This window comes from Humulus lupulus, chromosome 5 (assembly GCF_963169125.1).
Source record: "Humulus lupulus chromosome 5, drHumLupu1.1, whole genome shotgun sequence".
Taxonomy (NCBI): domain Eukaryota; kingdom Viridiplantae; phylum Streptophyta; class Magnoliopsida; order Rosales; family Cannabaceae; genus Humulus; species Humulus lupulus.
The window spans coordinates 60,852,855-60,865,239 of NC_084797.1; the positions used below are offsets into that span (position 1 = coordinate 60,852,855).

General features: G+C 41.1%; 1 pseudogene; it reads right to left on the minus strand.

The window, feature by feature from the left end:
* Positions 1-9,963: 9,963 nt before the first annotated feature.
* Positions 9,964-11,004, minus strand: LOC133834856 (folate-binding protein 1-like; annotated as a pseudogene).
* Positions 11,005-12,385: the final 1,381 nt, after the last annotated feature.

Consider the following 12,385-nt stretch of genomic DNA (forward strand, 5'->3'; position numbering starts at 1 on the left):
CCAGATAGGCGGCCATATTGGGTCCCCGTGCTTGATATTCGCCCAGAACCTGGTTTACCACGAGCTGGGAGTCACTGAAGCACTGGACGGAGCTCGCCTTCAACTCCTGGGCTATCCTCAGCCCGGCCAGCAAAGCTTCGTATTCGGCCTCGTTGTTGGAGGCCTTGAATCCGAATCTCAGTGCCGAGTGGAATCTATGTCCCTTGGGGGATATCAAAATGATTCCAGCTCTGGAGCCGTTCTCGTTGGATGAACCATCCACAAAGATCCTCCACGATGCCTGGGGCGAGGTGACTTGGGGTGAGTCCTCCGCGGGATCCTCCTGGAATCCCGTGCACTCTGCCATAAAATCGACCAGGGCCTGACTTTTTATAGCAGTTCGCGGAGTGTACAAAATCTCGAACTGACTGAGTTCGATTGCCCATTTTAACAAACGTCCCGATGCTTCAGGTTTTTGCAAAACTTGCCTTAAAGGCTGATCGGTCATGACGTTTATCGAGTGGGACTGGAAGTACGGCCTGAGCTTTTGCGAGGCCGTGATAAGGCAGAACGCCAATTTCTCCATCAACGGGTACCAGGATTCAGCCCCGAGAGGTCTCTTGCTGATGTAGTAGACTGGTCTCTGAACTTGGTCTTCTTCCCGGACCAATACGACACTGGCTGCATCCTTAGTGACAGCCAGGTAGAGAAAAAGAGGCTCTCCTGCTTTTGGTTTGGATAGTACGGGCGGCTCAGCGAGATGTGCCTTCAGGTCGAGGAATGCGCTTTCGCACTCTTCTGTCCATTCGAACTTCTTGTTTCCTCGGAGCAGGTTGTAGAATGGCAAACACTTATCGGTGGACTTGGAAATAAACCGATTGAGGGCTGCCACTCTTCCTGTCAGGCCTTGGACATCTTTTCGCGACCTGGGTGAGGGATGCTCGAGCAGTTATCTGATCCTGTCAGGGTTTGCCTCGATTCCTCGGGTATTGACAATGAACCCCAGGAATTTCCTTGACGCGACACCAAAAGTGCACTTCTATGGATTAAGCCTCATGCCATACTCCCGTAGTATCTTAAAACATTCTTCCAGGTCGGAAACATGGTTATCGGCATTCTTTGACTTGACTAGCATGTCATCAACGTACACTTCCATGTTTTTTCCGATCTGGTCTACGAACATTCTATTTACTAACCTTTGGTAGGTAGCTCCGGCATTCTTCAGCCCGAACGGCATCACCTTGTAACAATAAACGTTAGTCGGGGTCATGAAACTGGTGTGCTCCTGATCCGCCGGATTCATGGCGATCTGATTGTAGCCCGAGTACGCGTCCATAAATGACATGAGCTCGTTCCCAGCCGTGGCATCTACCAACTGGTCAATCCTTGGTAGTGGAAAACAATCCTTGGGGCAGGCTTTATTCAGGTCGGAGAAGTCTATGCAGGTCCTCCATTTTCCGTTGGGCTTCGGGACCAGCACGAGGTTGGCGACCCATATTGGAAACTTGGCTTCACGGATAAAGCCACATTTTTTGAGCCGGGCTACCTCTTCCTCCAAGGCTTCAGCACGGGTTGTTCCTAGGCGTCTTTGCTTCTGGGACTTGGTGGGAATGCTTTTATCCAGATGAAGTGTATGCATGATGACACTCGGGCTGATTCCCACCATGTCCTCATGGGACCACGCAAACACGTCCAGGTTATCCCGCAGAAATCTGATCAGCTCCGCCTTCCTCTTGCTGCAGAGGTTTTTCCCGAGCTTGACCATCCGTGATGGATTCTGCGGATCAATGTTCACTTCCTCGAGCTCCTCAATAGCCTGGATCTTGGATCGGTCCTCGCCTATTCGGGGGTCAATATCCTCACTTAAGATGACATTTTTCCCTTCGGCGCTTTGAGGTTTTTCAATCTCAGGATCAGCTAAGGGTTCCTCAGATTCCTCTTCACCACTTTGGATGGCCATTGCCAGCTGCCCGGGTTTAGATTTTCCCTTCATGGAAATGCTGTAGCATTCCCTGGCAGCGAGCTGATCGCCATGGACAGTGCATATTCCCGTGGAAGTAGGGAATTTCATCCCGAGGTGGCGAATGGAAGTGATGGCCTCAAATGCCATGAGCGTAGGTCGTCCCAAAATTGCGTTGTACGCAGTGGTGTAGTCAATGACCACGAACTCGAGGAGTTTCGAGACTGTTCGAGGTCCTTCTCCCAGGGTGATCACCAGCTCGATCGTCCCTATGGCTGCCGATCCTTCTCCCGAAAAACCATATAACATCATGGAGGTCGCCTTCAGCTCGGCGACGGTCAAACCCATCTTCTCTAACGTGGATCGGAATAGGAGGTTCACCGAGCTCCCGTTGTCGATCAAAACCCTCCTCACTCTCCGATTGGCGAGCTGAACTGCCACGACCAAAGGATCATTGTGACGGAACTGGACATGGCCCGCATCTTCCTCCGTAAAAATGATCGGTTGCTTCTCCAATCGCTGCTGCTTTGGCAGGCGCTGCTCTGGGACGAACTCTACTCTGTTATGCGCCTTCAGTTCATTCACATATCTCTTCTGGGCGCCCCTACTCGTGCCAGCCAAATGCGGTCCTCCAGAGACGGTGGATATCTCCCCTCCAACCAAGCGAGGAGGGACATCCTGATCTATACGAGACCCGGGCTGACTGGCCGGGACTTCTGGAGAGGGTCGACCTGCTGGGACTCTATTCCGCGCGTATTGAGCCAAGGGGCCGGCTCGGATGAGAGTCTCGATCTCATCCTTTAGATGCCTATAATCATCGGTGTTGTGGCCAACATCGTTGTGAAAGCGACAAAACTTGGAGGTGTCTCTCTTCCCTTTTTGGTGCTTCAACGGCTCAGGCCTCTTCCAGGGGAGGCGAGTAGAATTAGCTAGGAAAATGTTCTCCCTAGACTAGGTGAGCTCTGTGTAAGTAGTGTAGACGGGCTTAAACTTGTCTACGGACTTATTCTTCTTTTGGCCGTGCTGGCTGCCTTCACCATTCCCCTTTCTTTTGCCTCCACCGAGCTGGTTGTTCTGTGTGACATTTTGGGTCGCTGCCACGACCTCCGTCCCCACTCCAGTGGGCTAATCAGGGACCTGGCTGGTTCCTGCAGCTGAGGCTTCGGCTTCCTCCAAGTTTATCCATTCCTGGGCCCTCTTAAGGAATTCGTTAATCGAGCTGACTCCCTTTCTTTGTATGTCTTTCCAAAGATCCCCTCCGACAAGGATTCCAGTTCTCATGGCCATGAGCTTGGAGCTATCATCCGCATGTCTGGCCTGAGCAGCGACGTTCGCAAATCTACTTAGGTAGGCCTTCAGAGTTTCGCCGGGCTGTTGCCTCACGTTAGCCAAAGAGTCGGCTTGAACGCGGGCAGCCTGGGAGGCTCAGAATGCCCTTTTGAAATCTGCCGAGAAAGTCTTCCAGGAGCTGATTGACTGTCTTTTACCTTGCTTAAACCACTGCCTGGCAGGTCCAATCAGTGAGGAAGGAAAGATTAGACACCTCAGCTCGGGGCCAATGTTGTGGGCCATCATCAGGGTGTTAAACATCCCTAGGTGATCCGACGGGTCTCCGTCTCCATTGAACTTAGACAGGTGTGGCATACGGAAACAAGGTGGGTAAGCCGTTGCTGCTATGCTGGGGGCAAAGAGCTCCATCTCGTCCCCAGAATCATATTCATGTTTTTCTTTTTCTGACAGGAGCTTCCTCATTAGCTCCTCCATCTGGGCTAGGCGCTTGAGGGTTTGGTCCTAATGTCTTTGGTTATTCCGAGGCTATTCAACAGCTTTGGATCCATTATACATATTTGGTGGGTTATTGCCCCTCCTATCTTGAGATAGGTTATTTGGGGCATTCCCTCCGTTACGTACTTCAGACAGGGCCCCCCTGAGCGAGCATGGCTGTCTCCTCCTACCTGCTCCCCTCTATGGGAGTTAAGGCAATCCCGCAGATCGCCTCCCCGAGTGGCTTGTGGGCTTTGTGTTGAACTTAGGCGCTGACGCAGGTCTCCGCCAGAAAGGTCACTCCGGCGACTACTGGTCCAGTAGCTCCTGCTAGAGAGGCTTGGAGCTCGCCTTTGGTGCTGAGGACCTGGGCTTTCCCTTGGCGCCCTGCTACGCCGAGAATGTCTAGCTGATGGCGGATCTCTCCTGCTACTTCCGTAGGCTGGAATATCTCTGACGGGCCGAGGAGGAGATGGATATCTGATTGGAGACGGAGGGTGCCTGACTGGAGAGGCAATCCTGGTTCCGTTTGGACGGATCAAGTTCGATGGGGGCCTTTCGGCCCTGCCAACCTGCTGGTCCCGAGCCTGGCGATCTGGACGAGGCGCAGGACAGTTGTTGGGGATGGGCTGATGCTGCGAGCCCTCCCCGGATCTCCTTCGAGAATTTCCTAGAGCTCCCCTGGGCGCTCTCGAGGATGGTTAGGAGCTAGGAGTCGACGTTCTGACCGAACGGCTGTATTACTGTTGCCTGGCTCCAGGCACTTCTTCGAAGTTTGCCTCTCGATGGTGTGATGAAGGAGTGGAGTTGGCTGTCGGAAATCTGTCTGAGCGGCTATGCGTTGACCAGTTACCCCGGCGAGACTAAGTAGCCTCGCCTTGCCTCTCTCCGACGTTAGCGTCGGTTGTGAGAGGGGGTAGTTGGGCCAGCGCATCCTTGATCTGTTGGCTAGCTATTGCTAGCTAGCTCCTCAGCTGATCATTCTCCATCTCCACCGCAGTGTAATAACATGGGTTTGGATTAGGTGGCCGGGGTGCCGAACTTCCGGTGTCATCTTGGCCCGCCGGCTGCTTTCCTGGCCGCTGCTGGGCTTCAGGAACTTGTTCACCAGGGATGGCAGTATGATGAGCCTCCTGCCGATCATGCTGTTCTGCCTCGTTACCGTGCCTGGATCGAGTAGTCACCATAGTTGGATGTTTGCGATAACACTAATCGAACTTGCTCTCAATGAAAGCACCAAACTGTTGACGCGGTTCTTCGCCAACAGGAAATTAAGAAAAGAAGAGAAAGGGATTAGTGCTTGTGTTGAATCGAAACAGATATATGATCTTAGGAAATGAAATGGTGACTCAAAGTATGTTTTTTGAGTGGTTCAAAGGTTAAAATCCTTCTACTCCACTAGTCAGTATTATTGCTATATACTAGATATTTGATTACAGGCTCTTTTTTACAATAAAGAATCCAACCCCTATTAACTCCCAAGGTCTCCATATTTATAGGAGAAGGCACCTGGGAGTTGGTAAGAAGGTCATCCCGTGACCTTCTTACCTATCATGTCAATTTTGTGACATTCATGATTAATTCCTAAACTTGACACATAAGTGTGGTCAAATCAATAGGTAAGGAGATAATGGGCCGCACGGCCCAACCCAGTCGTGGGTGTTTGAATACGCATGTTCCTGCTGCGTGTCCGAGAAGTCAGGGATATATCAGACACGTGATGTCTGATATATGCACGTTTACCTTGCATGGCTGACTTTATAAAAGGTCACAGCCCCCAACTCCAGCTCGTACTACGAGTTGAATACTTAACTCGACCTTCGGCCTTCAGAGCCCGGACTCTGTCCTTAAGTTATCAGAGGCAAACCCTTAGGTTACCTCGAGCTAAGGAGGTATGATCTTATGATGGAAGCTCTGGTTTTGGGGATGTCCACGAGATAATCATGATTAGGCCGCAGCTCAGCTCGCTAATCAGCCCGTGGGAAAATTAGGGCATACACCCACAAACATGCACACTTTAGGGCATGATTCCAACTTTCCGGTCTTTCCTTTTAAGCATGTATGCAGGACACCCCCAAATTAGAAAATAGTGTAAACTAAGTTTACAACCATTCCTTAATTCTATGGGTGTCTTTTGGATAGACTTAGATGGAACATCATTCAATTTGTATAGAACACATTGAATCGCATAGCCCCTAAACACTACTACAAAATTGACATGGGACGATGGTTTTAAACCGTCGTATGGACTCTCGTACGCCGGTTCTAATACCATCATCCTATGCAATGTCATGCCATGTAAATCATGACATGACGGTTTAAATAAAAGTGTCACCTCTTGTCGTAAATGAGACGATGGTTCCTATACAAGCGTGGTCTCTTGTGGTACATGAGACGACAATTTCTGTGCAAGCGTCATCAACTGCAGTAAATCAGACAACAGTTCCTACTTAAGCGTCATCCTCCTGTAGTACATGAGATGAAAATTAATGTGCAAGCATCGTCCCCCGCAATACATAAGACGACAGTTTTGTGGAGACCGACGTCCCATGTAGAATATGAGAATTTTTTCATTTCTCTATTTTCAACCACTATATTCATTCATATTTTCCTGTGTAATTACAACATAGTTCAGACATAATCAACAGGCAGAAATAGAACTCAGTATGTTCCAAATCTAAAAATTACAAGATCAAAATATACATTTTATGGTATGTTTGAGTTTTATGATACATTTTATGGTATGTTTGAGTTTTATGACATTTCTTACTCTATGTTTGAGTTTTATAAGACACATTGATCTTACTTTATATCTTTAAATGTTATAAAATTATTTTTTTAATTAAATATGTGAGGCGTACGCCACTCACAAAAACAAAACGCCTTGAGGCGTATTAGCGGTATTTTAAACATTGCTTGCTACCAATGTATCAGTCCAAGTGTGACAACAGATTCATTGCGATATCATTTATAGGAGTATTGTCATTAAAATTTTGAAGAGAAAACATTAAAGTATAAAAGTAAATCAAACAGAAAATCGGACAGCAAATACCCTAATTTACTAGCTTAGCCATCTATCACAATCAACACAAACAAATCAAACAACACATATGTTTTCATCCATATATCACGACAGCACACAAAATTTTCAGAACCTACTTCACTAATACATGCAAGTTTTCAACCTTCCGTTATCACCGCAGCACACAATTATAATCCCAGAACCTACTTCACTATGGATGAATATTTAAGATATTAAAACTCCTCTAAAATACACATGTATAATATTAAAAAGAATAAAAGAATACTACTGCCAGCAAATGTACCTGATAATCGCCCGCATGATGACGACACATCGCTTGCCGGGTGATGAATAATTGCTTTAAATAGAAAATTTTCAATATAATGGATTAGATCTAAGGATGATATGCATATTATATAAACCTAGCTATCTATACTTGCGATGTTAATCGAAATTTATAACAAAATAGGTCTAATATCCAATCAATTTTTTTATTACTGTTAATGCAATTATGACAGCTAAAGGTAGTTGCAGGTACTAAACGAGTGATAGATTGACGAAGTTACTTATTTGCTTATTACCATGGGACAAATGATTTTCTCATTTTCTGAATGAAATGTATAGGGGTCAAACAGAAGCTTCTCTATCTGTATACAATAATTCAAAATATTTTACCAAGTAAAATAATTTGATAGGGATGAATGATCTTAAATTTAATAATAAAATGTTAACAAGTGGAAGATTTTTGTCTTATTGATTGCTTTTAAGTTATTTGAATTGATCAATCAATATATCTATATATATACAGAAAAATATTATTATAAACTATAATATATATAGGGCACACATATGGATAGTGTGAAACACGAGGAGCTCATTAGGAAAACCTAATTGAAAAAGATGTGGAATTTGAAAGTACTATTGAGGAAGTTGATGTGTTACACCAATTAAGAATCTTTGTATAGTTTTTAAGTTGTAGAACAATGGGTAGCGGCCTAGTCCGGCCACTCCATATGAAAACTATGTCTCAACTATACTTTTATTTTGTATATGGATTGATATATTTCTTGACCAATATCATATATATTATTATCATTTCCCCCACCTTCACCAAAATTCTAATTATCTCTCTTAATATGCTATATTAATATTATACTCTTCTGGCAGGGCAAGCACAAACTGATAGGTATCAATACATCAAAGTTGTATCATCATGCATACTATTTTAGATATATATCTTTATAGTAATCAGATCAAAAAAGAATCTTAGCCAAAAAAAAAAAAAAAATTAAACAAAAACAAAAAAGGAAAGGAAGGAAACAGAGAATGCACTACATGTACTCTAAATTTAATTTGATGAACTTTGAGGAGTTCCAATGATTAATAATCATTGGATTAACTCAACCATTGATCTAATAGTTATGGGGTGGACGGGATGCAAAATCTACTCCTATATATTGATGATAGACACACACTCTTATATTATTCAGTATATTAGCAAGAAATAATATTATAACTAGCTAGCTAGAATAACAGGGTACAAAAGCTTACACCGTGGGTTACATATATGCATGGTTAAGAAAAATAAAATTAATAATAATAATAAAAGGAGGTGAAACTAAATAATATGTATATATATATATGTGTGTGTAGGATTAATTTAATTGTCAACGATGAAATCGAAATCGAACACTGAAATAATCTGGCATGTATAGATGAAAACACATAATTGCAGCTGAGCATTAAGTTTCAATTGTCTCATTGGTCATAATCCAATGAAAATGGCCTAGAGAGCTGTCTAAGAGATTAATCAACTTAAAGGGACTGATAACTACAATATATATACTTTGTTTAGCATGCACGAAAACTATATTCAACTTATATATATATACTAGTTAGAATGTACGTGCAATGCACGTTATGTTTTGCACTACATATGTTTGAATTTAGAACAATTTAAAACAAAAATATTTAAAAATTATATGATTTCCATAATAAATATTAAATATGTGAAATAATGAAAATATATTACATGGTATTAAAAGAAAAATGTTGTGTTAATATTTAAAAGATTTAGTTAGGTAATTTATAAACTAAGACAAAGATTCAACTACTGGTTGCAATTCTTGAATAGAGTAGACATTAAAATTCTTATATTCTTGTTGCTTTAACTTTTCTGGATCAGCATAAAGTTTTTTATTTTTGGAGCAATATAAAAAATCAATTCTATATATATATATATATATAGAATCCCTTTTTTGGTTTTAAAAATAGGAGCAATATAACAAATCAATTTTGGTTTTAAAAATAGGAGCAATATAACAAATCAATTCTAAAATACTATCAAGTTTATTTAGAGAACATGATTTTTAATAATTTTTTTAAGAAAGAACCAATCAATCAAAATTATTAACAAAAGCAACCATTTGCATAAAATGAAAAAAAGGTATTTTCTTTCCCAAGTCTTCTAGTTCTTCCTAGTTCATTGGTACCATCTATGTTCATGAGGTTTCAGCACCACCTAATTGGCTAGTTCCTCCTCTTCACAATCTTCTTATCTACTAAATTCTTACCTCATCGTTGGCCTTGGCCAATGATTATAAGCCAATGTCATGTAACAGAGTAACACGTTATCAGCTTGTCTAGTCATGTCAATATATTAATATTTCAATGCTTTAAAAAAGACACTCAAATCAATTCATCACTTCAGAATCCACAGCTAGAGAAAAGTAAGTAATATGGTGGGAAAAGAGTTGAAACTTAGAAAAGAAAATTAATAGAGACCGATTAAAGAGGACATCTGTGAACCTTGATTTAGGTTAATGCTACAGAAACATAAAATTCCACCAGAAAATGAAACTCAATATATATGCAAAATGGCATAATGATAAAGATGAGTAAAAAGATTTATGTGCACTATCTCTGAAAAAAGAAAGAGTCAGATATGGTATTTTTATTGTTTCCTATACATATAAGGATTCTCAGAGATGATCAACCTGAAGTTGTTTTTCACTGCTTTTAAGTCTTTTCGTATAATCTTTTACTTGCAGAAAACATTTGTGAAGCTGCAGATGATTAAAGAAACATCAGCATTGAATCCAGTCCAATCATTGTCTGAGTAGAATTTTCACCAGCTTTATATTAATAAATATTTGAAAATACCTTGGTCAACTGTGTCTTATTGTATTTTTTTTGATACATGTCAACTTCTACTAATAAAATAGTAAAAACAAAAAGGAAACAAAAATTGTTTTAATGTTACAATAACTCAACTAACTATGCTAGACCAGTAATTTAATAATACATTTCCAGAGGAAAATTGATCAACTAATTATATGTTCACATATAGAAAAATCATCTTTTACTTGCCTTCTTATTTGCTTGGTAACCAGGATAGTTCTGGTTCATTTGGGCTTCCATTTTCCTAGCAGTGCGTTGAATAGCAGCTAGTTTCTGACGATGGTTGTGACTTTTCCGTTTGCTCAAAAACAATAATCCAGCTGTAAGAACCATCCCTCCAACTGCCCATGAAACTCTATCAGCAAATGCCATTTCCAGCACCCACTGATGAAAATCATCTAACAGGCCTGCAGCCCCAATTTTCTGGGGCATTGAAGATGACCGTGAAGATTTCCATGAATCAGAAATTAAGTTTAGACTGGCTTTACCACCATAGCAAGATGTTTCTTCACCAAGCAGATCATCTTTAACAACAAATCCTGCAGCATGACACAACTCTGTGCCATTATGAACCCACTGTGAAGCCCTACCACAAACAAAATCATTTACCCCACATGGTGCTAGAACCTGTGTCATTGCTTCCATGGAGAAGCAAGCATCAGAGCAAGCATTAAAAACTGTCACACAAAGAGCTGCATAATCTAGGAGGTCCTGGATGAACGCCAACTTGTGGATTACATATGGAACATTCTATTAGCTCCCACAATTGCAAGCACTCTTGATTGGCCTCCCCAGTTGAAGCAAGCTTCCTTATGTTTAGCAGTGCAGGGTGTGTCTGAGCCACATCACAGCAAGTTTTTTGGCGGAACACCCTGCAAAGTGTTAGATCTTTGGATCCCCTGCTAACCTTTTTTGGAGGCTTCCCGTCAGATGAGAATGGTGGAAAGCGACCACCTTGGGAAACACAGAGTCCATCAGATTTACCAGATGAGAAGGGTAGGATCAGAGTAAGGAGAAGCAAGGAAATCAGAGAAGCGTAACCCATTTGCTTTTCAATCCGATTCATTAACTGGTAGACTCAGCAGCGACCTGACTCGGAAGCGGTGGGAATTATGCCGTAACGTCTTGATCAACAAACATAGTCTACTGTGTCTTATTGTATGATGAGGTTTTCTTTGCATTAATCAAAGAGTCTTCCAATTTCTGCATCAATCATCAAAATATTACGGGGAAATGAAAGCCACTTGCTGATAATGTGAAAACGGAACTGGTGAAAAGAATAATTATCGAAGAACAATTCATCTTAAAATCAGTCAAATTGTAGACAAAAGTAGAACAAGTTATCTATGAACAAAAATAAAATCTGGGAATTTTGAGAGTAAGCACCTCAGTACTTTACTTTGAAATTTTATAGAATAACACAAAGATAGATACAGAGATGCTAAAAAAGAAAAAAGAATGATAGAAACACAAATGGAAGATACTTAATAGAAATTACGATCTTGATTTCTGCCCATAGCTTTACCGTAATTTCTTCTTCTTCTTTCTTTACAATTTAAAGACATACAATGGTACAACATGAGTCAATACCCTTACAAATTCGCATTTACAGAGAAGAAGCCCCAAATAACCAAACCTATTATCAAACCCAGAACATAACTTAACTATTTCCCACATATAATAAATTCACCACAAAGAACAACCAAGAACAACCAAATATGCTAATGCCGGAAATCACCAAATCTGAAAGAATGTCGTTTGAAAGAGATGCTTACCCAGATTTTCCCAGACACCGGAAGTTCTTGCTTGCCCAAATCTGCCCAAAAGTTACGCCTTTGCCGTGCTCAGAAAATTAATGAGATGCTCGGATGTAGAGACAACAATGTTTGTATCGTTCGGCGCTTCATTGACAGGGACGACGAGCAGCAGCAAAATAAATTGGGGGAAAAAAGAAGAAGAAGAAATCGGAAAAGAGAAACAAGGTCAGAGGAAAAATAAAATAATATCTTTAGTTTTTTACTTTTATTAAATAAATCTTATTATAAAATCAATTTCTTTAATTTCCTTTTGGCCCCAAATTTCAAAAATCATCTCTATTAAGTCCTTTACTAAATTCATTTTATTTTTAAAAAACCCCATTTTTAATTAAATAATATTTTAATCCAATAATCTTGACTAATCAAAACTCTTTCTTTTAATCCCAAATATTGTAATTAAATCATAATTTATTTTAAATCTCACAAATTTTAGGATAAACATTTCATCCAATTGGATATATATTATTATTTATCCAAATAAATGATAATATAAATTTAGAGGGAAATATTTCTTTATAGTTTCAAAATTGGTATTGATTAGAAAATTCGTATTGTATTAGACAACAGTTTAAGTAGAAATGTTGTCTCATGTTAAAAATAGGCATGTTACAACAGTCTCATTCGAACTGTCGTTTCATGTGAGTTTTAATTTGCATGGCACAA